The 25,039-nt window shown below is 40.4% G+C and overlaps 1 protein-coding gene across 3 annotated transcripts in view; it reads left to right on the forward strand.

Annotated features, from left to right (window-relative positions):
• Positions 1-706: 706 nt before the first annotated feature.
• AFTPH (aftiphilin) overlaps positions 707-25,039 on the forward strand; it is a 74,522-nt gene continuing 50,189 nt past the window's right edge. For all 3 annotated transcript variants that reach the window (XM_002691385.6, XM_002691386.6, XM_059891782.1), the window contains exon 1: positions 707-991. The gene's annotated coding sequence lies outside the window, so the exon portion shown is untranslated. The remainder of the gene's footprint in view (positions 992-25,039) is intronic.

The following is a 25,039-nucleotide window of genomic DNA, read 5'->3' on the forward strand; positions in this document are numbered from 1 at the left end:
AATCGAATAGTCTTACGCAGCATATATGAATAAACGACCACCGTGTCAATCTGTTAGCAGAATCCCCAAAATTTTTGTTATTGTTGGTCTCAAAGACGGTTTTCAGTTCGGCGGGTGCTTTCCCTCTTGCTTCCCATTTTAAATTTGATTTAACTCTTCTTATATATCAACTTCCTCTTCTGTCAGCGTAAATTAAAAAAGAGGAAGGGACTTAGACTGTGAACGAAAAAGTCGTTTTTCGTGGCGAAAAGGGCAAGCTAATAAGTGCTCTCCAGTAGGTTTCTGGTGAAGATACAGTTCCGTACCTCAAAACCTTTGCAAATTTTACTTGGACAACAAGAGAGTTAAGACGGTCCCGAGCTGAACGTTAATCTTACTGGGCTGAGGAGCACCTGCCCCTTGCTCGGAGCGCTGTCTCAGGAACGGCGGAGTGCAGGAGGACGTCTTTCCCCCCACCCCACAGCTCGATGACTCGCTAGGAAGTCAGGAAAGGGCAGCTTGCCCGCACCCAAAATGGCTGCCGGCGCTCTGCACGATGGCGCCTGCGCAGGGGTAAGCATTCTGTGACACTGATTCCCTCTGTGTGTCCTCCGCCGCCCCCCCACCCCTTCTGCACCCACCAAGCGCCGGGCCCCGACCTAGCCACCTGCGCCCGGAAGTGACGTTTCAGCGGCAGCGGTTCCCCCGCTGCATGATGGGAGAGTGTGTGGAGTGGGCGGGGGTCTCCGCGGAGGAGGAGGTGGAGGCGGTGGCGGCGACGGCGGCGGCGGCGGCGGCGGCGGAAGAGGGCGGAGGGTAATGGGATGGGGGTCTCGCGGCAGCACTGAAACTCCGGGTGGGCGTCCATGGCGCTGCTTCGCTGACAGGGCTGTGAACAGCCTGCCTTCCGCTCTCACCAGCGCCGCGTCCGAATAGCCGGTCCTTCCCCGGGGAGCCAGTTCCTCCCCGGGCCCCTGAGCCATGCCCATCGCGGCCGCCCCGGACGAACCAGGTAAGCTTCACCAGCTTTCCCAGCCGCGCGGGGGAAAGAGGTTAGGGGACTTGGCCCGGCCCACCCGCCGGATCCTCGCCTGGGCCGGGGACACCTGCCCGCTGCGGAGCCGGGGGCTGCGGGGACATTGCCGGCTCTGCGGGCCTGCGGGCTCCCGGCTCTGTCCTCTTCTACAGCGGGTGTGGGGACGCCGGCGGCCGCGGCGCCTGAGGCACACGGCCCCTCCTTGCCCTCCCGGGCACCGGCCGACGAAGTGAGAGCTTTTCCCATGTCCCTGGCCGCCGCTGGCTCCCCCTGCCCCTCCGCTTCCACCTGCCCTCGGCTCCGCACTGGCCGCTCCCTCCCGGAGCTTGTTGAGAAGTTTGGGGCTTTGCTCCGGCTTCCTCTTTCTCCCTCCCCCTCCCTCGTGACAGGTGTAAACACTGCCTGCTTCGCCCAGGCCCCAGGCCAGCGGCGACCAGATTGTGCTGCTTCCTAGGGTCTCTGAAGCAAACAGCTTTTGAATCCTCCAGCAGGCAGAGGAGACGGCACCAAAGCTCATTCATCCCTTCCTGAGAGGACCTTTTCTACTCCCTTCTTGCACTGCCTAAGAAATCGCCTGAGTCCCCTTCCCAGACTGCGTGCGAAAAGTTGGACCATTATTCTTGAAGCGCCCAGTTTGGCAGGTGCTAACATCTTGCTTGGGCAGGGGACATAGTATAAGGTAAATGGTGATAGGATCCTTTCCCCAGTGGGAAAGTACTGAGAATGTTTAGGTTTTACTTTTGCTGGTTAGTTCACGTTGATTTCCCACTGAATCTTCCGTTGGGGCCAAGGGAAGGACTAACCCAGACTTGGAAATATTTTACTGGGGGGGCAAATGAAACAAAATCGGTAGTTCCGTTTCAAAGTTCTCGCTTTAGGAGAAGTAACACTCTTGAACTTTAATCTTCCCTTTCACCAGCTACGTTTTAGTCTTTTTGGTAGAATGGGAGGCGGAGATAGTTTAATCATTGAGGTTGCATTTAACTATTGCTTTCCGTTAACCTTTTAGACGTGAGTATATGCCAAAACTCTAAGGGAAACAGCTGTTTGAACGCTATTGTGTTGACAGAATCTACACAGTTACTCTACATTTTATGTGCTTTGCCGACTTCGTCAGTATTGGCCTTTGTAGTAGTCATTTTTAATTCTTTGCAGAAATATTTAAAGAATTTATAGTAGTCTTCAAAATTTTGTTCATGAAGATATCTCACATGGATTAAAAAACAGATCCTGTGTATAACATCTAGACCAGTAAATGTTAACCTTTATTAAGTGCTCATTAGATCGAATTCTTCCATTTATGTATCTTTAGATATATTAATCTTCAAGGCATAGATATCTTTTTATAGATATCTATTAAAAACATAGATAAATCTTTTTAAAGTGCTTGAAAGAAATTCACTAGAATTCACATAGTATGTAGGACATTTAAGTTTTGATATTTTCTGATCTTTTGACCTAGAGACTATTATAAAAGTAATCTTGTACTCAAAGAAAATACATCCACAATTGCATTGATAAACTTTACAGAATCCAGTTGCCTATGAAAATCTTGTAATCTAGGTGAATCCTATTTTAAAATAGATCATTTTAAAATTTAATTTCTTCCTACTTAGAGAAAAACTGGTTCAGAGAAATAGTGAAATTTATCAAATAATGTTTTATTTTGTGTGAAATTCTAAAGTGCCTCCCTTAACAGTCTAATAAATCTTTGATTAGCGTCTCATTGAGAGATTACCCCTTCTCTCCCTACCTACCCCCAAAAACTCATAAAAGGAGGACATTAAATTTTTAGGTATTTTTAAACGATCACATTATTTAAATCAAATGTTTATATTCTTGTTTAATTTTATCTAGAATTTGTGAGTTAAAAAATACCCTTTTCTCTCTGTGCTTAGTACTTTCAATTCCTCTTTAAGTAGGCTAGCCTGAAATTCTTAAGTATTCCCAGCCTGAAATTCATAAGTATTTCTAGTTTTTACACAATTTTGAAAATATATGGTGTTATATGGATTATATCAGAGAAGGCAATGGCACCCCACTCCAGTACTCTTGCCTGGAGAATCCCAGGGACGGGGGAGCCTGGTGGGCTGCCGTCTCTGATGTCGCACAGAGTCGGACACCACTGAAGTGACTTAGCAGCAGCAGCAGCAGCATGGATTATATATACATATCATTTTGATAATTAATCTTTTCTCAATCAGTGTATATGCACACATATACATAACACACACAGTCACAGATTCCTTTTCAACTTTATATGATGTTACTAAACAAATACACATTACTTCCTATGAGCAAGATATTTATTTTTAGCCCTTGCAGCTTGCTGGATCTTAGTTCCCCCACCAAGGATTGAACCCATGCCCTTGGCAGTGAAAGTGGGGAGTCTTAATTACTGGTTTGCCAGGGAACTCCCAGCAAGATTCTTTTCTTAGTGATTTATATACATTCATTTAACTCACTTAATACAACAGCCCTGTAAACTAGGAGATGGTATTATCCCCACTTTTCAGAAAGGAAACTTAGGCACAGAGATGTTAAGTAACCTGGCTGAGGTCAAGCAAGTGATGACAGAGGCGGGATTTAATAGGTCTATTTATCATATTTATATAGTTTTTATTTTTTTATTTTTATTTTTTTTGATGTTCAAGCTGGTTTTATTTTTATTTTTATTTTTTTTATTTTAAATTTTTAAAAGAAAATCCATCCTGAACCCTCCTCCCTCCTCCCTCCTCCCTCCCCATACCATCCCTCTGGGTCGTCCCAGTGCACCAGTCCCAAGCATCCAGCATCGTGCATTGAACCTGGACTGGCATCTCGTTTCATACATGACATTTCACATGTTTCAATGCCATTCTCCCAAATTTATATAGTTTTTAAAGCATGCCAATACAGTATATTTTATAGGAATCATATAGCATCACCAACTCAATGGACATGAATTTGAGGAAACTCCGGGAGATGGTGAAGGACAGGGGAGCCTGACATGCTGCAGTCTACGGGGTTGCAAAAAGCATCCAGCATCGTGCATTGAACCTGGACTGGCATCTCGTTTCATACATGACATTTCACATGTTTCAATGCCATTCTCCCATATTTATATAGTTTTTAAAGCATGCCAATACAGTATATTTTATAGGAATCATATAGCATCACCAACTCAATGGACATGAATTTGAGGAAACTCCGGGAGATGGTGAAGGACAGGGGAGCCTGACATGCTGCAGTCTACAGGGTTGCAAAAAGTCAAACACGACTTTTAATGACTAAATGACAACAACAAATAATATGTGACAGAAGTATGAAAACTTGCATTGCAATGATAAACTCCAAATCAAAGTAAAAGTTACCTCTGGAGAACTGGAGAGGAATAAAGGATCTAGGAAGAGCCCATAGCTTTTCAACGGTAACTTTTAAATCTGAGGCAGATTTGGTAAAGATTAAGATTTAACACAGCCAGGTGGTGTGTACTTGATCTTTCATCCTATGTATTTTTCTAAACTTGGTTGTACCCTTGAAATCATAGTAAAATACAAAGTTCAGGTTTTTCCTTTAAAAACAAAGTATTACTCTGTCTTTCAACAGTGTGTATTTAAAAAGAGGACAGGAAGGAGTTAGTGTTATTTTGTGTTGATTTCCTTTTAAAATATAAAAAGTTTTAGTTTGAAAATATTTGAATGAAGAATTGTTGGCCTCCTGAGCTTCCTCTGCAGTTACTTCTCTTGCATAGGCTCTCCTTTACCAGCTGCCAGCCATCTCAACAGCCCTGTATCACACTTCCAGTTTCTATTTCTGACCTCAGCCTAGGGTAGGGCTTAGGGGTCTGGATTAGACCTATTCCCTGGGAAAGGGAAAGATCTGAAACTATATGGAGGAGAAGAGGGACGCAGGGAAGTAAGGAGTTTGGGAAAAGTGAAAAAAGAGGAAAAATAGGAAATTTAAGGCTCCATCCTGTTATTTTTCATTCACCACCACTCCTGTTCCAAATAACTAACTTAAATAAACCTTGTGAAGATAAATTGCTAATAAATTAAAGGTTGTCTGTATGCTTAGAACTTAATTTACAAGCACTATTTTGGTGAGTAGTTCCCAGAGGAAAATTAAGTTGTAATTAGAATAAATTCAGTGCGTGTTCTATTTATATAAATATTTATAGCATGCCACAAACCTTTCCAACTAAATATCTACTGATATCATGGTATTCTGTTCCTTCCATTCATATAGCAAATACCTATGAGCACTCACTATATGTCAGGCCTTGTTCTAAGTGCTGGAAACACTGAAATTATCAAATTTAAACAAAAATAGTAGCCGTCATAGAGCTTCAGTGTCTTGGCATTTTTGTATATGTGTGTGTGCACATGAACGTTTGTGTTTGTGTATGGGACTCAGTGATTTAGAGGGTGAGAGGACAGTGCTCTATCTAGGGCTTTGTGGAAACTCTCATGACTTTGGTTTTCTGCTGTGTGAGATGGGAAGCTATTGCAGGGTTTTGAGTAGCGACGTGACAATCTATCTTTTAAAAGGATGTGTCGGGCTGCTGTAGAGAAAGTAGATTATAGGAGTACCAGAGTGGCAGCCAGAAGATTTCATTAGAAATTGTTGAGTGATACAGCTAAACATCATCATTATGATCATTTCATAAGGAATACAGATGTCGGCTCTATATGTAGTACACCTGTATACTATTGCAGAAATTAAAAATGAATAGATGATAGTAGTGGCTTGAACCAAGATGGTAGCAAGATGGAACCAAGATGACGAGAAGTGGTAGGACAGTTTCTTGAATTGGAACCTCAGCAAATTTGCCCATTGCTAAACTCAAAAATCTTAGAGGTACTTGATCCCTTCTGAGAAGTCAAGGCCCTCACAGCCTGCTTTCCCAGTACACTTCCTGCTCCCTTCATATATCCTGCATTTCAGCCAAAGTCTATAATGTGACTTCCTGCTCTGACAGTTGCTCCATGCTTTATCTTTTGTGCCTGCCATTTCCTCTGTCAGTTAAAATCCTTATTTCAAATTCTCTTTGATGAAGTTTTTCCTCATTTTCATCCACTACTCTTCCCAATCAAGTGAGGTCTTTTTTCTTAGACTCATAACCACATTTTACTTTATTTGATGTTTACATTCTGCCTTGCATTAATTACTTGTACTGTTTTCTTATATGCTCCTCCTAATTAAAGTTTCTTTAAGCCTGTGACTCCATTTACTCAATTCTACCCCTTATAGAACCTAGCGGTATTGTATGTAGTAGATGCTCAATAAGGTGTATATATAGTTTAATTTTCTAAAGTCTTATTATAGAAGCATATAAAAGCATTGTAGAAAATAATAAAATAATTTACATTCACATTACCCAGAAATCCCACTGTTAACAGTTTATTGCCTATTATTCCATACATATATATGTATACTTCTTACCAGAATGCAATCTTATCATACAGACTGTTTTGTAGGTTGTTTAGTTTTATTCAGTTAGACTCCTGTACCACTTCAAAAAATTTAATATTCAAGGCCATATTCAAATTCTCCCCCCTTTGACCCAAAAATGTTCCTTTATAGCTGACTTGCCCAAAACAGCATCCACCTGGGACAGAGTAGCGCTCATTATATATATTTAAATGAATTATAGTAAAAATAATTACTAGTCATCACACCACAAAAAAAGAACTGTAAGCATTTCGGTGTTTTACACTTGGTTTTATTTTTTTCCCTATGGACATATGAGTGTCACACACACTATGTGTATGTATGAGTCATATTGTATCTCAGTGAACAGTTTGTAGGTAAATCTTTGTCTCTGGTTATTCCCATATGACTAAGTCTTAGAAGTGGAGTTGTTAAATCAAAGGGAAAGTCAATGGCTTTCCAAGAGGTTGTGATAAAGTCACTCCTACCAGCAGTGGTTTAGAGCACTGCTCTTCCCGCAGTCTGCTCAAATGGTCAATAAATATGCAGTTTTAAAATTGTTTACCTGAATTTTTATTTTGAATTTAGGCTTTTCAGCAGCATAGAATGTTTGCATAATTTAAAATTTTTTGAAGGATTTAAATGTGAGGCATATCCTTGTTGATAGAGGTTAACTTTAATTTCATGCTCTTTTAAAAATAACTCTGATTCTGTTAGCATGCTATTTGGGCTTCCCTGATAGCTCAGTTGGTAAAGAGTCCACCTGCAATGCGGGAGACCCTGGTTCGATTCCTAGGTCAGGAAGATCACCTGGAGAAGGGATAGGCTACCCACTCCAGTATTTTTGCCTGGAGAAGGCAAAATGAATAGAGGAGCCTGGCAGGCTACAGTCTATGGGGTGGCAAGAGTCGGACACGACTAAAACTAAGCGACTAAGCACACAGCACCCACTCCAGTTTTCTTGGGCTTCACTTGTGGCTCAGCTGGTAAAGAATCCGCATGCAAAGCAGGAGACCTGAGTTCGATCCCTGGGTTGGGAAGATCCCCTGGAGAAGGGAAAAGCTACCCACTCCAGTATTCTGGCCTGGAGAATTCCATGGACTTTATAGCCCATGGGGTCGCAAAGAGTCAGATACAACTGAGCAACTTTCGCTTTCACTTTAGTTATAAGAAATAGAATATTATCTTCTAGGACTATGTTGAGCAGAGGAGAAACCAATAGCCACATGTGGCACTTGAAATAAAGTTAGTCCAAAGTAAAGATGTGTTTTATTAAGTGTAAAGTGCACACCAGATTTCAAAAACTAACGTGAAATATAGATTTACATTCAGTTCAGTTCAGTCACTCAGTTGTGTCTGACTCCTTGTGACCCCATGAAGCACAGCACGCCAGGCCTCCCTGTCCATCAACAGCTCCCAGAGTTCACTCAAACTCATGTCCATCGAGTCGGTGATGCCATCCAGCCATCTCATCCTCTGTCGTCCCCTTCTCCTCCTGCCCCCAATCCCTCCCAGCATCAGGGTCTTTTCCAGTGCGTCAACTCTTCACATGAGGTGGCCAAAGTACTGGAGTTTCAGCTTCAGCATCAGTCCTTCCAAAGAAATCCCAGGGCTGATCTCCTTCAGAATGGACTGGTTGGATCTCCTTGCAGTCCAAGGGACTCTCAAGAGTCTTCTCCAACACCACACTTCAAAAGCATCAATTCTTCTGCGCTCAGCTTTCTTCACAGTCCAGCTCTCACATCCATACATTATTATGTGCTAAAATAATATTTGGATATTTGGGTTAATTAAAATATATTAGATTTCACCTGTTTCTTTTTTAATCAACTGTGGAATATTTTAAATTGTATATGTGGCTTTATTGTATTTCTGTTGGATAGTGCTGCTCTAGAGCATGACATTTTTATCTATGGAAGGGAAATACAAGGTAACTTCATTGTTTTAGAAAGTATTTAATAGGTTTCTTAAAATTACCTTCCACATTTAAGCCTATCTATGTGTTTTCCCCAGTATACTCAGTTTGCACAGTGATTTTTGAAATTATGTTTCTTTTTACAAACTATAACTTATTGCACTTCTTATGTTCTGAAAGAAATATGTGTAGTAGGAGTTGGGGGAGGGTGTCAGGACACTTACTTGAGGAATTGGTTACTCTTTTAAGAATTTAAGCATTTGTGGGCATGTTTTGTGCAATAGACAGCAGATGCAAAAGCCCTTGGCACAAAAGAATGTTATTGTCTGACTTTCAAAAATTGAAAGAAGGCCTTGTTATTGTTGTTCAGTTGCTGAGTCGTATCCAACTCTTAGTGACCCTGTGGACTGCAGCACTCCAGGCTTCCCTGTCCTTCACTATCTCCAGGAGTTTGCTCAAACTCATGTCCATTGAGTTAGTCGGTGATGCCATCCAACCATCTCATCCTCTGTCACCCCTTTCTCCTCTGCCCTCAATCTTTCCCAGCATCAGGATCTTTTCCAGTGAGTAAGCCAAAGTATTGAAGCTTCAGCATCAGACCTCCACTGAATATTCAGGATTGATTCCCTTTAGGATGGACTGGTTGGATCTCCTTGTTGTTCAAAGGACACTCAAGTCTTTCCAGCACCACTGTTTGAAAGCATAGTTTATAACATTGAAAATCTCGGGGGAAGGGAGAGGGATTCTGTGACTGGAGAGATCTCAGCCTGGAATAGCTTCAGTTCAGTTCAGTTCAGTTCAGTCGCTCAGTCGTGTCCAACTTTCACATCCATACATGACCACTGGAAAAACCATAGCCTTGACTAGACAGACCTTTGTTGGCAAAGTAATGTCTCTGCTTTTGAATATGCTATCTAGGTTGGTCATAACTTTGCTTCCAAGAAGTAAGCGTCTTTTAATTTTATGGCTGCAGTCACCATCTGCAGTGATTTTGGAGCCCAAAAAAATCAAGTCTGACACTTTTTTCACTGTTTCCCCATCTATTTCCCATGAAGTGATGGGACCAGATGCCATGATCTTTGTTTTCTGAATGTGGAGCTTTAAGCCAACTTTTTCACTCTCCTCTTTCGCTTTCATCAAGAGGCTTTTGAGTTCCTCTTCACTTTCTGCCATAAGGGTGGTGTCATCTGCATATCTGAAGTTATTGGTATTTCTCCCGGCAATCTTGATTCCAGCTTGTGCTTCTTCCAGCCCAGCATTTCTCATGATGTACTCTGCGTGGAAGTGAAATAAGCAGGGTGACAATATACAGCCTTGACGTACTCCTTTTCCTATTTGGAACCAGTCTGTTGTTCCATGTCCAGTTCTAACTGTTGCTTCCTGACCTGCATATAGGTTTCTCAAGAGGCAGGTTAGGTGGCCTGGTATTCCCATCTCTTCCAGAATTCTCCACAGTTTATTGTGATCCACACAGTCAAAGGCTTTGGCATAGTCAATAATGCAGAAATAGATATTTTTCTGGAACTCTTTTGCTTTTTTGATGATCCAGCAGATGTTGGATTTTCAAATTTGATCTCTGGTTCCTCTGCCTTTCCTAAAACCAGCTTGAACATCTGGAAGTTCACAGTTCACATATTGCTGAAGCCTGGCTTGGAGAATTTTGAGCATTACTTTGCTAGCCTGTGAGATGAGTGCAATTGTGCGGTAGTTTGAGCATTCTTTGGCATTGCCTTTCTTTGGGATTGGAATGAAAACTGACCTTTTCCAGTCCTGTGGCCACTGCTGAGTTTTCCAAATTTGCTGGTATATTGAGCATCATCTTTTAGGATTTGAAATAGCTCAACTGGAATTGCATCACCTCCACTAGCTTTGTTCGTAGTGATGCTTTCTAAGGCCCGCTTGACTTCACATTCCAGGATGTCTGGCTCTAGGTGAGTGATCACACCATCGTGATTATCTGGGTCGTGAAGATCTTTTTTGTACAGTTCTTCTGTGTATTCTTGCCACCTCTTCTTAATATCTTCTGCTTCTGTTAGGAATGGCTTAAACTGTATTAACTGCTGCTAAGTCACTTCAGTCGTGTCCGACTCTGTGTGACCCCATGGATGGCAGCCCACCAGGCTCCACTGTCCCTGGGATTCTCCAGGCAAGAACACTGGAGGGGGTTGCCATTTTCTTCTCCAGTGCATGAAAGTGAAAAGTGAAAGTGAAGTCGCTCAGTCGTGTCCGACTCTTAGCGACCCCATGGACTGCAGCCTACCAGGCTCCTATGTCCATAGGATTCTCCAGGCAAGAGTACTGGAGTGGGGTGCCATCGCCTTCTCCGTAAACTGTATTAAAGACCTTTTAAAAGTCTTTATCGGAAGCAGGGGATTAATGTGATCAGGTTAACTTTTTAAAAGGTTACCTGGGGGACCTCCGTGGAGGTCCAGTTGTTAAGACTCCAGGCTTCCACTGCAGGGGACCTGGGTTTGATTCCTGATCAGTTCAGTCAGTTCATTCGCTCAGTCATGTCCGACTCTTTGCAGCCCCATGGACTGCAGCACACCAGGCTTCCCTGTCCTTCACCAACTCCTGGAGCTTGCTCAGACTCGTGTTCATCGAATCGGTGATGCCATCAAACCATCTCATCCTCTGTGGTCCCCTTCTCCTCCTACCCTCAATCTTTCCCAGCATCAGAGTCTTTTCCAATGAGTCAGTTCTTAGCATCTCTAATCAGGGATGCCATCCCTAATCCTGCATACCACAGCCTGGGGTGGGGGCGGAAATCAAAGAAATAAATAAATAAAAGATTACTTGGGTTGGGCATGATTAAGTACTAATGGGGGAAATTAGATAATGACAGCTTACATCAGAATGGAGTCAGGGGAATTGGAAAGAGGTATAACCGACTCCAGTATTCTTGCCTGGAAAATCCCATGGATGGTGGAACCTGATAGGCTACAGTCTATGGGGTTGCAAAGAGTCGGACACAACTGAGCAACTTCATTCACAGGTATACCATAATTGAGGGATTCATGAGATAAAAACTGTTCCTTAGAGATAGCAAAGGGAGGGGAGCTTTGTCAAGAAAGACTCTGGATTTTCTGACTTAGAACTGGGTGGGTGGTGGGGCCATCTGCTTGGGGTGAAGGAGCTGTGAATGAGGACCGAGTTTGAGAAAGAAAAACTTGGGTTCTCTTCTTATTGAGTTCCAGGTCTTTGAGGAGCTCAAATGGAGAGGACTGAGAAGAAGTGATTTGTCTGGACTAGAGTTCAGGTTTGAGGGCTGGGCTGCAGGGGAAACTCAGGAATCCTGGAATGTACTAATTAAGGCTTAGGTGGATGAGATTGATTGAGGGAGAGTTGAGTAAGAATAGACGGTGGATGAAACCTGGAGGAACTTCTGCTACTAATTTGAGTATGTTCAGTACTTACAAGAAAATATTTGTTTTATAGCCTACTCATAAATGTGAAAGTAAGGAGTAAGTTGGATCAAATAAGTTCAGTTCAGTCACTCAGTCGTGTCCAACTCTTTGCAACCCCATGGACTGCAGCACTCCAGGCCTCTGTCCATCACCAACTCCTGGAGTTTACTCAGACTCATGTCCATTGAGTCGGTGATGCCATCCAACCGTCTCATCCTCTGTTGTCCCCTTCTCTGCCTTCAAACTTTCCCAGCATCAGGGTCTTTTCAAATGAGTCAGCTGTTCGCATGAGGTGGCCAAACTATTGGAGTTTCAACTTCAGCATCAGTCCTTCCAATGAATATGCAGGACTGATTTCCTTTAGGATGGACTGGTTGGATCTCCTTGCTGTCCAAGGGACTCTCAAGAGTCTTCTCCAACACCACAGTTCAAAAGCATCAAGTCTTCGGCACACAACTTTCTTTATAGTCCAACTTTCACAACCATAGCCTTGACTAGGTGGACCTTTGTTGGCAAAGTAATGTCTCTGCTTTTTAATATGCTGTCTAGGTTGGTCATAACTTTTTTTCCAAGGAGCAAGCATCTTTTAATTTCATGGCTGCAGTCACCATCTGCAGTGATTTTGGAGCCCAAAAAAATCAAGTCTGACACTGTTTCTACTATTAGAATGTTGAGCTTTAAGCCGGCTTTTTACTCTTCTCTTTCACTTTCATCAAGAGGCTTTTTAGTTCCTCTTCACTTTCTGCCATAAGGGTGTTTGTCATCTGCATATCTGAGGTTATTGATACTTCTCCTGACAATCTTGATTCCAGCTTGTGCTTCATCCAGCCCAGCTTTTCTCATGATGTACTCTGCATATAAGTTAAATAAGCACTGTGACAATATACAGCCTTGATGGACTCCTTTCCCTTTTTGAAACCAGTCTGTTGTTCCATGTCCAGTTCTAACTCTTGCTTCTTGACCTACATACAGTTTTCTCAAGAGGCAGATCAGGTGGTCTGGTATTCCCATCTCTTTCAGAGTTTTCCACAGTTTGTTGTGATTCACAGTCAAAGACTTTACAGTCAAAGCCTTCACGGTCAAAGGCTTTGGCATAAAGCAGAAGTAGATGTTTTTCTGGAACTCTCTTGCTTTTTCCATGATCCAACGAATGTTGGCAATTTGATCTCTGGTTCCTCTGCCTTTCCTAAAACCAGCTTGAACATCTGGAAGTTCACGGTTCACATATTGCTGAAGCCTGGCTTGGAGAATTTTGAGCATTACTTTGCTAGCCTGTGAGATGAGTGCAATTGTGCGGTAGTTTGAGCATTCTTTGGCATTGCCTTTCTTTGGGATTGGAATGAAAACTGACCTTTTCCAGTCCTGTGGCCACTGCTGAGTTTTCCAGATGTGCTGGCATATTTTCTGCAGCACTTTCACAGCATCGTCTTTTAGGATTTGAAATAGTTCAACTGGAATTCTATCACTTCCACTAGCTTTGTTCGTAGTGATGCTTTCTAAGGCCCACTTGACTTCATGCTCCAGGATGTCTGGCTCTAGGTGAGTGATCATAGCATCGTGATTATCTGGGTCGTGAAGATCTTTTCTGTATAGTTCTGTGTATTCTTGTCACCTCTTCTTAATATCTTCTGTTTCTGTTGGGTCCATACCATATCAAATAAGTTAAATATTTCTTTTTGACTTATGTTTATTTGAATAGATAATCTAACACCTTTCTTATTTGATTATTTGGAAACATACCTTTTTCCTGCAATAGAAAACAAACTGGGCTTCCCTAATAGCAAACAGGCTGAGAATATTTATGAATATGTATTGGTGTTTTTGCTACGTTAGTAGATCTGAGGAAAAATTGTGTAGTTATCTCCCTAAGTACTGAAAAGATATTTTTAAAAAGCCATTTTCTGATTTTTTAAAACAAAACAACTTTAAGAATTATTAGAAAATTCTGTAATATGATCAAGCATATTTACCTCAGACCAAAAACCAGTGTCTTAATTAAGGGGAAATATTAGATGCCGACTCTCACCACTATTATTAGATCTCATATGGGAGGCAGTAGCCATGACAGTCAATGAGGAAAAACAAGAGAGGTGAGAATTGGAAAGGAAAAGGCAAACTACCCCGATTTGTTTATGATGTGATGGTACACGATTTGGTTTTATAAACAGCGCTCAGCAGTTAGAAAAAAAGATAGATGTGTTGTTGTTGCTTCTGGTAGGAAGCTGCCAGAGCTTCCCTGGGAGCTCAGACGGTAAAGCGTCTGCCTGCAATGCGGGAGACCCGAGTTCGATCCCTGGGTTGGTAAGATCCCCTGGAGAAGGAAATGGCAACCCACTCCAGTCCTCTTGCCTGGAGGATCCCATGGATGGAGGAGCCTGGTAGGCTACAGTCCATGGGGTCGCAAAGAGTCAGACACGACTGAGCGAGTGCTTTGCCTTTTGCCTTTTTGTTGTTGTTGCTAAGTTGTGTCCAAGACTCTTTGCAACCCTGTGGACTGCAGCAAGCCAGGCTCCCCTGTTCATCACAATCTCAGAGATAAGTGAGCAGAAGGGGGAAAAAAAAAAGAAAGGTAAAATACTTAACAATAAACTTAATAATAAATGTAAAAACCCTACTTTGCTACTTCAATTTTATTAACAAGTCTGTGTTTAGATAATAGAAGTCATCCTGAGTCATATGTTCTTATTCTTTAAATGCTTTCTTTAAACGATACTTTTCAAAACAAAACTTCTAGGAGTAAGATCTTTAATCCTACATTAAGATCTTAGATCTTAGTGCGACCACAGTTTTTTAAATGGATGCATTGAATAACATTTCTGCCTCACCCAACCTCCCAAGTGGGCATTTTGTTGTTGTTGTCTTCTTGATCATTGCTTGTGTGTTGTAGTATTTTTTGTTTTGCTGCAGTTTATCATGTTACATGTTGTTGTTCAGTTGCTAAGTTGTGTCCAATTCTCTGAGACCCCAGGGACTGTAGCATGCCAGGCTTCCCTGTCCTTCACTGTTTCCGAGTTTGCTTGAACTCATGTCTATTGAGTCAATGATTTTCTCTAACCATCTCATCCTCTGCTGCCCCTTTCTCCTCTTGCCCTCCATCTTTCCCGGCATCAGGGTCTTTTCCAAAGAGCCAGCTTTTGGCATCAGGTGGCCAAAGTATTGGAGCTTCAGCATCAGTGATTGTTTATTGTATGCATGCAGAAACATTAACATGGAGTATTTGCAGATAAACACTTCTGCTACAGCAGCACTCAAAATCTGAAGCAATGATTAATTTTCTTAAGGCTTTTGTTTTTAGTAGCTATTTTTAAACAATAATGAGCCTATTATTAAGAAATAATTTAACTCTTTCTCTTTTTTTTTGGCTGTGCTGCGCAGCTTGCAGAATCTCAGTTCCCTGACTAGGGTGGAACCTGGGCAGTGGAAGTGAATGCATGAAATCCTAACCACTAGGCCACCAGGGAGCTCCCTAACTTTTTACACTAGATACTTTTAGTAGCACCTTTGTTCCTTAAAAAAAAACTATATAAGATACATACATATATACATACATATATATATATAGTACCAAATTCAAATTTTCTCTTAGCTGAAGCCAAAACAGAATGTTTGATTATTCATTACTTTTTACTTGTACTTAAATCACCATGTCTTCTTACTTCTTTCCGTATTTAGGACTTATTCCTCTGTATCATAATGAGCCAGTAGATGACAGCTTTCTGTCCCATTAGATTTCAGAAGTTTACTTGAAGCACAGTGCAAGTGTTACACCTGAATAAAAAATACAGATTTTAATCAGATTACCAGTGACCTTGGTTTCTGGAAGTGAAGAAAAGTTTCTGTCACTGCTATTCACATATTTATTTCTTAGTGTTCAACTGCAAGTGAAATCGTGATTAATTTTAAAAAATGTGGGGTTTTTTCCAAGAATTCTATAAGATTTAAATTATATACATAATTATAACTGTTTCAAGGATTAGTATAGTAATTTAAGTTTGATCGTTAAAGGAAAATTTTTGATTTTAATTCTTAAGAAAAGTGTTGAAGATTTATCCTAAACTTCTTGTTTTTGAAATCTTAAGAGAGTTAAATTTAATAGTGATTTTCTCATGTATGTATACTGACAGAACTTTAAGAAATATTTGTGTAATCAAATCATTTGTAAGTAAGGGAAAATGTTTTTTAAGAAAAAGTACTATTTCATTGATTTACCTATATTACTGAGTTCAACAGTGGAGTTTAGAGACGTTTATGGTATCCCCAAGAGTAATAAACTCCAGTAATATTTATATTCTCTGGAAACTTAACACAGTGGTTCTTAACCTTCACTTGCCATCAGAATTACTTTTGAAACTTTTTTTTAATGCAGATATTCAGGCCATATTCTGTTAAAAGATACTTTATTAAAAGTTAAGCTTGAGAAGCATTGGTTTATTGCCTACTAGAGAAAAAAAAATGGAAATAAATTTGATTCACTTTGTTAAATGAAATAGATATAAAGAATTATTTCAGACAAGCAACCTGACGTAATGAAAAGAACACTGATTTTTTTTAACGTTAGAGCCCTGTTTTCCGAACATAACTCTTTATAGGACCTTGAGCAGATTTTCTTGACCTCTCTGAGCCTATTCCTTCTTCTAAAAATGGATGGTTGAAATTAAGTTGGATAGTGTATGAATAAGTACCTTGCCCAGTTCCTATCACATAATAACTTGATAAATATTGCTGATACCACTTCACAGAAAAACATTGTGCCTGAATAGGCTTTTGGAAGCTTAGCAAATGAGTTCTGTGTAACTATAAGAATAGTAAATTGGTAGAAGTGGCATATAGGACAACTTAGACGTAATGTGGAGCCAGTAGAGGAACCAGAAGGTAGTTTTGTCTGGCTGGAGGAAAGAAGGAGTATCTTAGCCATACTGGGTAAGGTAAGGAATTTCAAGTGACTACAGGAATCTTGGCCGAAAATAATGAGGCCTTGAAATCCGATACTGGTTGTGTGATGTTAAATACAGTAAGAAATGTTAAGGAGTTAGTTTGTGGTTGATTTAATTTGAGGGAGGAAGATGGAGGAAGATGGCAGAGGGAACAGACAGCAATAACTCAGATTTCTGGATTTAGAATTCAGAATATTGTATAAGAACAAGTGGTTTCTGTTCTTTGAGTAGAGGTTAACTTCAGTTTGGAAATTGGAGAATATGAGATCTATGTGGGAAATCCATGTAGAGAGATTCAGAAAGGTAGTTGGGTATACAGAGATTGGGCAGCCACAGATAGAGGTTTGGGCATTGTGGGCATATACTATCAAACAAAATGGGGAAGAGATCTCTCAGGGATAAGAATATAAGGAAGCCAAAGCCTGAGGAACATGGACATTTATGAGGCAAGCAGAAGAAGCAGATCCACTAGAGGAGGAGAAAGAAAGGATATGATAGATAGGAGAATCAAGAGAGGATGCCTCTTCAGTAAGGCTTTTTCACTTAAAAATGTGTTTTAAACACCTTTCCCTATGAGCAATTTGGCTTTGTCTTAAAAAAAAAAAGGCTACAGTTTCTATTTACCCTTTAAGTTTTCAGTTGCTTCTATAAAAATAAACAATGCAGGAATTAACATTTTGTGGAAATATCTTTGCATACTTATATGACTGCATCTGTGGAATACACTCTTGGAGATAAAATTACTTAATCAGAAGAATATGCCTTATAAAATTTCTGATATATTACTGATTTGCCTGGAATATGTGAACTGAAATATACCCCCACTGATGGTATCTTTAATTTTATCTTTAAAGTGGCTTGCTTCCTAGACTGAGGGTAGTATGAACTTGAAAAATGAATAATATTTTTTATTTATTACTTTTATGCAAAATTCTATAAAGAGAAAGGGAACACTTTATCAGATTACTTGTTTCATTCAAATAATATTATTTAGGAATGCATTTTGTCCTTGTAAGTACCACATCAAGGAGTTCTTTGTTTTAAAAGACGCTCTTTTTCCTCTTCTTATATGTTGGAGGCAATAATTGGATTTAGAGGAAGTGGATCAGAAGGAAGGAGATGATAATATTATTGTGAGGTGAATTAAACTTGAACAGAATTAATGGATGCAGTTGGAGACATAATGACATAAACAACACAAATTCTGTGCTAAGATTGTGTACAGAGATATTTTGATTTTTTTTTTTTTTCGCTTCTTATATAAACTTGCAGCCATGGCCCCAAGACTGTAAAATGAGTTGTTATTAGAAAGCTGATCATAGGAGAGAGTCAGTGCTTTCTGGGTTATGACTTGTTTCTGGTTTGTAAAATCAGTTATAGGGGATCATGACCAGATTTTAAGAAAAAATTTTAAAACATTAAAAATATCAAAAGTACACAGAGAATAAGAGTAAATACTGTTTGGTGAAATTTGTATACATTTCTTCTGTAAATTACAGAGGGGAGATTTTTGAAAAATTTGGCTTTATCCAATAGGTTAATTCTCAAGTCATTTCTAATCAAAAGTATAATAGTACATTGCAAATAATAAATGTTGTCTGGGTTTGTTTGTTTTTCCTTTTTACCCTTTTTAGTCTTTCTACCTCTCAGAAGAAGGTAAAACTTTAAACCATAACAACATTAAAAGGTTGGCTAGCTAGAAATTTGTTTGTCATGGGAATTCCTTCTGTAGTTTCCATGAAAGATATCAGTGCAGGTAGATCCGCCTATGGTTATTACCTATGTTACCTGTATACACACACAGTCATGAGCACTGTTTTGGAATGTGTTTACATTTGATTTTTTCAGATATACAAAACTTTTGTTCTGTGATAATCTACCCCAAGAGAGCCATTATGTGTTATTGTCTTTGGATAATTTATGGCTGTTTCTAAGCCTGGTTCATTGTCTGGCTTCCTTCTGTTACCTCACATGTCTCTAGGTCTTCTTCTCAATTGATGGGTGGTCAGGGAACAAATTAAAACTAATAGTACTCGGGAAAGACATCATTTGTGAGGTAAATCTTCTGTTCCATAGGTCATATTTTAAGGCCAGATTTGTGAGTTTTAGATTATCTTGGACACTGCTTTCTTTAGTTCAGATAATTGAATTTTAACTGCATTTGGTTGCAGTTTTATAACTTTTGCTAGATGTTTTTTCCTCCAAAAGATGAGTTGCTTTCATAGGTATTCATGATATAGAGAGTAACAACATTGTTAGGGAAAGGGCAGCTGCCAAGAGCTTTACAAGGTGTACATATTTTAGTTACAGACTAAAAGGGGGTCTTTCGTTTTAAAAGCCGACAAAGTACAGTTTTGGGATTTGTTTGTTTTTCCCAGAATACCCTGGTCTCTGGAGGTTGAACTCTTGCTAGTCTTGACCAGAATGCTAATTTAAAACTTCACAGTGAGAAATTTCTTTCAACACGTGTCAGTTATTCTTGTCAGCTGATGGCAAAATCTGTGGAAAATTTACATGAAGTACTAAAGAAAGTTGCTGGGAGCAGAGAACAGAAGCAAAGGAAATTAGCTGACTGCCCAGAGTAGTTTCAGTCAGCTAATTTCCCTTGCTCCTGCTCTCTGCTCCCAGCAGCTTTCTGCCCTGAGTGGTATCAGACTTCCCAGGTGGCTCAGCAGTAAAGAATCCGCCTGCCAAGTAGGAGACCTGGGTTCAGTCCCTGGGTTGGGAAGATCCACTGGAGAAGGAAGTGGCAACCCACTCCAGTATTCTTGCCGGGAGAATTCCATGGACAGAGGAGCCTGACGGGTTATAGTCCATGGGGTCACAGAGCCAGACATGACTCAGCAACTAAACAGCAACAGCCAGAGTAGTATTACACTCTGGTGATACTCCGGCTGATACCTCCCCTTATGCTGAGAAACAAATCCCCAAACCATACTTTGTGGGCTTTCAAAACAAAAGAGAGGTCAGTGACCACGTGCCCCAGAAGGAAACTGAAGTAGTGTGAGCCAGGCCCTGAGGATGCAGTGGTCAGAAACATAGGCCTGTGCCTGCACTGTCTTGATAGTCTTTTGCACTCAAATAAAGTGACTCTTGAAAGAGCAGTTTCAGTGGAGTGATAGGGTGGAAGCCAGATTGTGCTGGGTTGAGGAGTGAGTGGGAGGTTAGGAAGTAGAGATAGTGAATAGACAGGGCCCTTTCAAGCAGCTTGGTGGTGAGGAGGAGGAGGAGAGCTAAAAGGGCACAGAAGGGAGGGGTTTGTTTTGTTTCGCTCTGATTTGTTTGAGGATGGAAGATTCTGGAACATTTATTGGCTGAAAGCATCAGTATTAATGGAGAATTTAAAAAGAGCCCCCTGAGCAAGCAGCTGAGAAAGAAAACAGAAGGTCCAGGGTTTATCTGTACACAATACTGTGAATGTAAGCAAGATTTTAGTGAAGGGACATGAAATAGTTTCTGTTTTTAGACTCTACTTTCAGTGTAACATTTCAGGGATATTAAGGTGGAAAATTAGAGTGCTTAATTTATTCTGCAACTACATAAGAGCAGAAGGTACTAGGGGAAAAGTGGCTTTCTGAGGGCTAGTGCATCTGCCTGCACTGCTGCTTCTCTTCCATTGCCTTTGTTATCAACAGTTATCCAGTGTCATTTATTCAGTTTTAAGTTGAAGTACCTTCTGAGAAATTAAAAGACACTTGCTCCTTGAAAGAAAAGTTATGACCAACCTAGACAGCATATTAAAAAGCATAAGACATTACTTTGCCAACAAATGTCCATCTAGTCAAAGCTGTGGTTTTTCCAGTAGTCATGTATGAATGTGAAAGTTGGACTATAAAGAAAGCTGAGCACCAAAGAATTGATGCTTTAGAACTGTGGTTTTGGAGAAGACTCTTGAGAGTCCCTCGGACAACAAGGAGATCCAACCAGTCCATTCTAAAGGAGATCAGTCCTGAATATTCATTGGAAGGACTGATGCTGAAGCTGAAACTCCAATATTTTGACCACCTGATGCGAAGAACTGACTCATTTGAAAAGATCCTGATGCTGGGAAAGATTGAAGGCAGGAGGAGAAGGGGACAACAGAGGATGAGATGGTTGGATGGCATCACTGACTCAATGGACATGAGTTTGAGTAAGCTCTGGGAGTTGGTAATGGACAGGGAAGCCTGGTGTGTTGCAGTCTGTGGGGTCACAAAGAGTTGGACATGACTGAGCAACTGAACTAAACCTTTTGGGGAAAATGGCTAGTAAACTCTTAAATATGGTCTGTTGATATAACAAGTTAAAGAGAAAACAGTTTCTAATATTTTTATTTATCTTGTTTTAATTTTTGCTGTAAAACCATGCAAATAAGTACAGTACTTATGGATTTGCATAGGAGGTTAAAGTATACAATGAAAGAAAAGCTCTTAGGAATGTTTGAAAACTAGCTTCCATAATAACTCTTACTGCTGTTTAGCCACCTTCATTGAAGAGTAAATGTGTTTTGCTGCTCTGGGTGTCATTTATCTTACATATAGGATATTTTACTTTTGTGACTCATCCTTACATCAAAACCAGGAAGACAAATAATTCAGTTGTCACTTTTGGCAGTCTTCTCTTTTGAAAAATCTGCCTGCCGATGCTGGAGACATGGGACACTTGGGTTTGATCCATGGGTCAGGAAGATCCCCTAGAGTAGGAAATGGTAACCCACTCCAGTATTCTTGCCTGGAAAATTCTGTGGACAGAGAAGCCTGGCAGGCTAAGGTCCATGGTGGCACAAAGAGTCAGATGTAACTGAGCACACATGCACAACTTAGATATAAAGATATTTTGCTGCTTATTTTCATTATTTGCCACATTTTTGCCACTATGTACATTAATATTGAAATAAGAGATTCACTTCTTGGCATTTCTGTTGGTTATACTTTCTTCATCTTACCTTATAAGCACCTTTTTTTCTCCTTCCAAATTGTTGTGGATGTTTCAGGAAACTTATCTGTAAAATGAATATAATCATTCATATCTCATACCATAGTGTGAGGACTGAATGAGATAATTCACGAGTGCTTCTCCCATAAGTATTGATACATAGTGCCAAAGTAATATTAATATTGATGGAAGCAGGAAATAAAAGTATGTAGAATATACTATTTATTTGACAGATATTTTAAATAATATTGTGTATTATTGATACAGTTGATGCCAGTAGTATCTTGGATTTTTGTTTTTAAAATGGCAAGTTCAGAGAAATTTTGAGGTCTCTGAAAAATACTCAGCTTTGGAATTGTGGGAGTTTTAAAGTTTGTACCCTATGTTGAAGGGAGGATGATAATCCTAAAATGAAACAAACACCGTCACCTTTCTCAGGTCTTTACTAAAAAGATTTTATTTTTAGGGGCTCTCTTTGGTTTGTTAGCCACCATTGAACACCATGTTTTGCTAGCCACTGTTGAGCACCATGACATCACTAACTCAATGGACATGAGTTTGAGCAATCTCTCGGAGATAGTGAAAGACAGGGAAGCCTGGCTGTCTATGGGATTGCAAAGAGTTAGACACCACATAGTGACTGAACAATTTAATACACTGAGAATAAACCACTCAAAAAGAGAAAAGAAAATGATCATTTTATAGATTTAAAATTTTAGAAGCATGAAAACTTTTGTGACATCATGGCCAAGGCATCTCTAGATATATTGAAAACAAAGAGTTAACTGAATTTAAGTCTTCATATGGCTCAGAAGAAAAGCTTTTTCTTTTGGTTTTTATGACAAGATGACTCCTAAGCAGGAATGCAGGCTGGGAGGATTCATTGACAGTGCATTTTGATAGTGATAGTATCTGAAAACTCCCATGAGGATATTACAGTAAAGATTTAAATAATTTAGACTACTGAAATAACAGGCAACATTTGTAATGCAAATCGATGTTAATTGTTTATATAGTATTTTCTTTCATTTTTCTAAAAAAAATATTTTTTTTAAACAAGTGATTAATTATAAACCTCAAACATATTGTAGTAAAAAGGTAGTGAGTGTGTGTGTGTGTGTGTTCCATTAAATAAAGCTTGGTAGTCCACTCCAGTACTCTTGCCTGGGAAATCCCATGGATGGTGGAGCCTGGTAGGCTACAGTCCACGGAGTCGCGAAGAGTCGGACACAACTGAGTGGCTTCACTTTCACTTTTCACTTTCATGCACTGGAGAAGGAAATGGCAACCCACTCCAGTGTTCTTGCCTGGAGAGTCCCAGGGACGGGAGCCTAGCGGGCTGCCGTCTATGGGGTCGCACAGAGTCTGACATGACTGACGTGACTTAGCAGTAGCAGTGTCATTTGTACTATTTAAGTCAGTAGCATACGTTCAGATACAGTTGTCTTTTCCCTTTTCTTACCACTAACCTTTCTGCTTGTGTTCTTCACCACAACCATCCACTTCCAACTCAGTCCCTATAAAAATGTGTTTGGGGTGAAGGGTCCTTGGTAAAGCTGGATTACGTCATCTGAAAGTGCTGTCTGGCCTTGAAAGTTGATGTATACATTGATTAAGCTGGGCTGGTGTCCTATAAAACAGGGATCCCCAATCCCCAGACCTTGGACCTGTTCCCTAACCAGTGTCAGTCCTTGCCTGCTGGGAACTGGGCTACACAGCAGGAGTAAAAGCAACAGGAGGTGGAAGCAAAAAGCAAAAGCAGGAGGTGAGCAACAGGTGAGTGGAAGCTTCATCTGCCGCTCCCCATCTCTCTCACATTACCTCCTGCACTATCCCCTTCCCCCACCGTGGAAAAACTGTCTTCCATGAAACCGGTCCCTGCTGCCAGAAAGTTTGGGGACCACTATTGTAAAAGATGGGGATTTCTCTTTGGTGAGTTTTTAGCTTATCCAGAAGGAACTCTCAATGGATGATTCTGGGATTCCCTAGAGGGCCTCTTAGAGACCCCACCATTACCACCAAATGTGTGCTCAAGGTTCTTTGGGGTAGAGGATACTTTGTGTGGATGATGAAGGACAGAGGTTTGGTGGAGGATTCTCTCTCTCAGAGAAGTATGCAGAATCATTCTAAGCACCTGCTTAGAAGCTTTTCCTCTTGTGGTCTTTTCTCTAACTTGGAAGTATCTACAGCCAGTATCCTTCAAGGTACTACTGGTGAGAACTTTTGGGTTACACTATCCTGTTCTATTTCAAAGCCTCTATCTTTTAACAGACTACTACCGGTCCTTTGAATTAGTTCAGAGGTTATGGTCTCAGTCCTTTAACCTTGGGCATTGTTTCATATTTTCTTGGGATTGGTTATAGAAATTAGAAATAAAGTCAACTTCCTGTATCTTTAATGTGGTTACTAATAGTTTTCTTAAATGATTTATTCTTTCAGTGACCTTTTAAGCTGTGTGATTCTGTTTTATTTTTAAATTTTTGACTGCACCATGTAGCATGTGGGATCTTAGTTCCTAATCAGTGATTGAACCCAACCTGCACCCCCACATTGGAAGCACAAAGTCCAAACCACTGGACCACCAAGGCAGTCCCTCAGTGACCTTTTAAAAGTCTGTGCAGAGTAGTGTGAATGTTTGAGCCAAGTAAGCAAACATTGGCTTAGATCTTGTTAAGGCTAGATTGTGATTTGAGCCACAGACTTGGGTATAAGTTTAAATGTGATGATAGTTGATAACTTAGTGCACAGAATGTGCCGGGTACTTAAGGTCTGTTATCTAAAATCCTCATAACAGCATTGTAGAGTAGGGACTGCAAGCCGCTTTTTATAGATAGGAAACTGAAGGCTCAGAGAGGGCAAACTCACATAGTTAGTAAACAGGGAAACCAGAACCTAAACCTGGTCTCTGTCTAACTCCAGATCCAAGATCTTGCCCTCATGCCATACTACCTCTTGAGATATATTATATCTATATAAATACAGCCTTATAGTTATATCCCAGAATAAGGCAGGGTATTAATAAGCAAAAAATTTTTTTTCTAGAGTAGTATATTTTTAACTATGGTCATATAGTCATTCACTTGTAACATAACTGCTGTTAATCTAAGTATGTTGATTTTCTGAGAAACACTTTTTGACATATAGCATACACACAGCAAAGCACACAAACCGTAAGTGTACAACAGGATGAGTTTTTATAAAAGTATGTGCCAGTATAAATACTACCCAGTGGAGCGATAATAACATTATCTCTGTTAGTGTCCAGCAGGCTCTTCAATGCTGCTCTTCAGTCAGTACTCTACCCCTCCCTATCAGTTCAGTTCAGTCGCTCAGTTGTGTCCGACTCTTTGCAACCCCATGGACCGCAGCACACCAGGCTGTCCATCACCGACTCCCAGAGCTTGCTCATACTCACGTCCATCAAGTCAGTAATGCCATCCAA

Source organism: Bos taurus, chromosome 11 (genome assembly GCF_002263795.3).
Source record: "Bos taurus isolate L1 Dominette 01449 registration number 42190680 breed Hereford chromosome 11, ARS-UCD2.0, whole genome shotgun sequence".
Lineage (NCBI taxonomy): Eukaryota > Metazoa > Chordata > Mammalia > Artiodactyla > Bovidae > Bos > Bos taurus.